Source organism: Myotis lucifugus, unplaced genomic scaffold, assembly GCF_000147115.1.
Source record: "Myotis lucifugus unplaced genomic scaffold, Myoluc2.0 scaffold_69, whole genome shotgun sequence".
NCBI classification, from domain to species: Eukaryota; Metazoa; Chordata; class Mammalia; order Chiroptera; family Vespertilionidae; genus Myotis; species Myotis lucifugus.
In genome coordinates this window covers 3,407,045-3,411,972 of record NW_005871117.1, presented here as the reverse complement: position 1 = coordinate 3,411,972, position 4,928 = coordinate 3,407,045, and the positions used below count along the sequence as shown (strand labels likewise).

Sequence of the window (4,928 nt, the reverse complement as noted above, 5' to 3'; positions counted from 1 at the left end):
GTAAGATGAACAAAGAGTGGGAGAGAGGAGGAGAATAGAGTGAAGGAGATACAGACTGTGTTCTGGGGAGGCCAGAGGACCTACCCGTTGCTTGTTATTACCAGTGTCACCTGTGGCCCTTAAGTCTGTGCTGCTGCGTATTGCGATGAGTCGTGTTCATGTGTCAACGTCCCAACTTGATTGTTTCTGGAGAACAGGCCTCGTTTGATATTTCTTTATGTGCTCCTCAGTTCTTCCCCACACACAATGGCTTCATAAATATTGTTGAAGGAAAGAAGGAACTGTGGGGAAGGGAGATAAATTAGGAGATTTAAAAAATTGGTTGATCATGAAGAAAATGAGGGCCTGGATTTTTTACTATGGTGGGGAAAATGGAGAAGGAATTAGAAGTGATATCTATTAGAAACATAGAATAAGAGGAATTAATAGAACTTGATAATAGAACTCAGGAAAAAATGTAGTATCACTATAAAATAATGAAACAGATTTTTAAATAAATATTCTGGAATTTATATCATTCAGGTTTCTTTCAGTTACCTTGGGAGGTTATGTCCTTATTTCACTGCTTCTGTTTGGGAATCCCTTACGGATTATATACATAAATATGTCAAATCAGTCTTGTTTTATTTTGGTCATGAAAGTTTTTTCCAAAGTGGGCATTCCTTAGCCCTGCTACTTCATGGACCATTCTTGAGTCTAAATGACTTTTGGATATTTCAAAAATTAATATTTATCAGGTGAAAATGAAATTCTCAATTGTTAAGCAATCATCATCCACTTATTAAATAGGTTATTTATTGAGACCCTTTTTTGATGTCAAAGCAATAAGTTGATACTGGGCAGAATAAGTATAATGTTGGTCTGAAAGTCCAAGGTGGCCCTACGGAAGTGAAGGACCATGGAAGTTCAAAGAAATGTGACATTACTTTTCAGGAGAGCATGCAGAAGGCTTCATGGAAGATGTAACATTTGAACTGGTCTTAAAGTTCGGTGGGATTTGAACATTTAAAGATGTGATAGCAAAGGTGTTGCAAGTAGAAAGAACTACCCAAATTGAGACTCTGAGGACCTAATTTTGACTTAGGGCATCATTAAGGTAACTCTTTCTTTGGGGTAGACTCATTTGGATTTGTAATTTCATGTATATTTGTTAAACAAAAGTAGTCTGGTCACTTTACTAGTAAATGCATATCTATTGCAGCTGAGTCATTACTTTTACTCCATTCTTAGGGAGGGGATAGGATGGGAATATTTATTTACATGTTCCTTTTTCAACTCAGGATCCTGAACAAGATCATTGTTTAAAGACAATTATATGTAATTCACGTAACATATAATTTGCCCATTTAAAGTGTACAATCAGTACAATCTAATTTTAGGACAGTTTTGTCCTCTCAAAAAGAAACCTCATACGCATTAGCAGCCACTCCCACCCCCACCTCTGGAGAGCCACCAATCTACTTTTCTGTCTCTCCACAGAGTGTGCCTATTCTGGTCATTTCATATCAATAGAATCATAAAATGTATGTCCTTTTGTTTCTCACTTATTCCTCTTAACACATTTTCAACGTTTATCCAAGGTATAGTATGTATCAAAACTTCATTCCTTTTTGTTGCTGAATAATATTCCGTTGTATGGAATAAGGCCATTCTAAACACTTGAGAGTGATTCTGATGTACTAATAAAACAGTTTTTTTCTTAATACTTTCCCGTCCTAATTTTACAGATGCTGTAGGTCAGAGAAATTAAGTAACCTGCCCATAGTGACACAGCTAGTTAGTGATGAAGTTTAGGCTCAAGAAGAGAAACTTTGTTTCTCTTACTGTGGACCCTGTGCTTTGTTCACTCTACCATTCTACATCCACTTAGAAAAAAGTTGTGAACTATTAGTGGCATTTTTCTACCTAGAATCAGAAGCAAGAGGAATGCTGTTGGTGATAGCGTTTCCATTTGTCTTAGCCCTGGCGAGAGTGTCTGTTTAAAGCCTGGTTTTGGCCTGGCCTGTGTGAAGGGCCTATATGAAAGGAATGATGTGAAGGTAGGGTTCTGTTTCAGCGACATTCAATTTCATAGCATTTCTTTCTTTTTAATTAAGAAATAAGAGTAGGTACAGGTCAGCACAAAAGTATTTATGCCTGCAAAACAGATAAAGGCTTTTTATAGTGCATATTGCTGCTTCGCTTGAAGCCTACTAGAACTAAATAGCATTTAAAGAAGGTTTGTGGAGCCTTTGGGGAGTCATGAAGTTTCATTTGAAAAACTTTGTCTCAAGATCAAAAGAGATATAAGAATGGGACAGATGTGAACTTTGTTTCAATAATACTTAATATTTATTCATGTGATTGATAGAACAGAAGAGCTTTAGAGATTTTATGTTTCTATAACTATGTTTATAATTTAATGGAGCCCTGATTTAAATATTTAATATATCTACACAGTAGAAAGTTGGGCTTTTCTAAAGCTGTTTTATTTTATTTTAAGTATGTTTTTATTGATTTCTTAGAGAGGAAGGAGAGGGATAGAGAGATGAAAATATTGATGAGAGAGAAACATTGATCGACTGCCTCCTGCACACCTACTACAGGGGATCGAGCCTGCAACCCAGGCATCGAATAATCGGTGACCTTGGTTCCTGGGTCCATGTTCAACCACTGAGCCACACTGGCCGGACCTAAAGCTATTTTATAAGTAGTACTGGTGTAACACTAAGAGGACAAAATAAAAGAGCAAAAGTCCTAAGTATCAACCATAATAAGTTGGTTTCTTCTGTTACAGTCCAGGAGTAGGGGGAACATGAATGTAAATACTTTCAGGGGTTGGGACTTATTTGGATTTTAATATTTCTTGTATATTTGTTTAAAAAGTAGTCATTTTATATGCTTTTAAAATTACTGGTCATTTATATTTGTATAAGATGCTTATGTTTCATATGTATCACAATTGAGAGTGTCATTATTTTAAAAGACTTCTGACAACTTTCTGGTCTTTTATTGCACGTTTAAGAAGCGGGTAGGGTGGGAATATCCTCATCCACAGTCTACAGGCCAGCATACTCTCTTGTGACATTCATCAAACCTGGTCAGCGTTTGTCTTCTCCACTAGATGGTAGGTTCCTCCGTGGCAGGGACCATATCTGTTGTATTCATCCCTCTATTTCCAGTGTCAGGCTGGTCATACGTGTGCAATATAACTTTTTTTTTCTTTTTTACTAAATGAACATATAGTATTTATTTTTTAGGTACAAAATGTTGTAATAGGAATTTTTGTGCAACAAATATTTCCTGTCCCCAGCTTTCAAACATCTGGTATAGCTGAATTTGAGCAGTCTCATCAAATTTATAATGGGCTTTGTCTGAAACAAGTAGAATATATACTAAGAGGGAGGAATGAATGGCCGACTGCCCATTGTTTGAGATAACAGAAGTGTCCAGGCTATTCTGGGTTGTGGTTCTCTGTTTCAGAGTCATTTCAGCTATGCAGGCCACTTACTAAATTCATAACATGAAAATATGTTCTTCCTGTCTGAAAGTGTCATTAGGATTTTGTCTTTATAAATTGGGAGTCTCTTTTTACAGTTTAACCATTAGACCAGGCGTTGATATAGTTAGTTGAACCCCTGCTGGTTACAGTGTGGTATCATACTATGAGCCATGAATTCCCCATTAAAAGACCTTTATTTACTTGAACCCCATGGCAGGAAACAAAGATATCATGAAGTTGATCTGCTGCTTTTTTGCTTTCTGGCTGATCTGGGCCCAGCCTTTCCTTTGAACCTTATGTAATGGTCATGACAGTGGGGTATATTTTTACATTGTAAGCCAGCACTAGATCTGTATCGAAAGAAGTAGTAGTTCTTAATGAGCAAATGTCAGAGATTAGCAAGGTTTCTCTCTAAGACAATGGAAGGACTTGCTGAGGAAGGACTTGTTCTATCAGTTCATGTTGCTTTCAGGAAGGTCTGCCCTTAAATCGTCCCTATATATAGACAAAACTAGAAGAAAACATAAATGTAAGGCTTTTTTAAGCCGTCAGTGCTATGTAGTATAAATACTTCAGAGTGAGCTTTAAGGAGTAAAGTTCAAATCTGTAATAAGACTCTGAAACACCCAGAGAAGAATTTGATATATTGGTGAAAGGACCTCCTATTGGAGGCTTTCATTTTCCTTGTACTCTAAACCTTCTAGAATTCTTGCAATGTAGGGTGTCCTGAAAAATGTTTACACATTTTAACAGCTAATAACTCGCCTAATTTTCACTCCTTTTCAGGTTTAACTGATTTGAAATAATGGATGAAGCCAGAGTAAGCTTTGAACAAAGAAAATTTATTCTAAAGTGCCATTAGACGTTTAAAATATTTTTTTATGGGGAAACATAAAAGATAAAGTTTACGGTACACAACTGGTAACAGTCAATGAATTGAGGGCACACAAACACCAAATGAAATGATTATTGGTGTTTGTGATTCCATTGCTTCGAGTTATCAGCAGTGCCTAGACCAGAATGGTCATCAATTTGAAAACAGGAATTGACAAAAAAATTATTTATTTCTGTAGATTCTTTTAAATTTTGAAAACGAACTGTATGTTAATAAACACTGACTTTATAATCCTTCAAAGTGTGTATACATTTTTTTTGGGACACCCTGTATGTGCTTGGGTATATTGGGCCACACAGAAATGATAATATAAGTTTGAATTTAGGTGGCTGCTTCTCTGTTTTATCAGTCATTCTAGTACTTGTTCAGTTTCATTAGGGATGGTTTTGGAGAGTGAGGCTGTCTTACCTGTTTCTTCTTAACAATTTACCAAAAGGTTTATTAGGGAAGGAAGTTGAGATTAATATGTAAGTAGAGAATTTTTGTTCATTTATATTTTTGTCATTATAGTGTTTTATCTTTCATATAATACTATAATGATACTAAAAATAA

The 4,928-nt window shown here is 35.9% G+C and overlaps 1 protein-coding gene across 1 annotated transcript in view; it reads left to right on the top strand.

Moving 5' to 3' along the window:
• Nucleotides 1-4,928, top strand: part of VCL (vinculin) — a 110,471-nt gene that overhangs the window by 3,138 nt on the left and 102,405 nt on the right. The gene's annotated exons all lie outside the window — the stretch shown is intronic.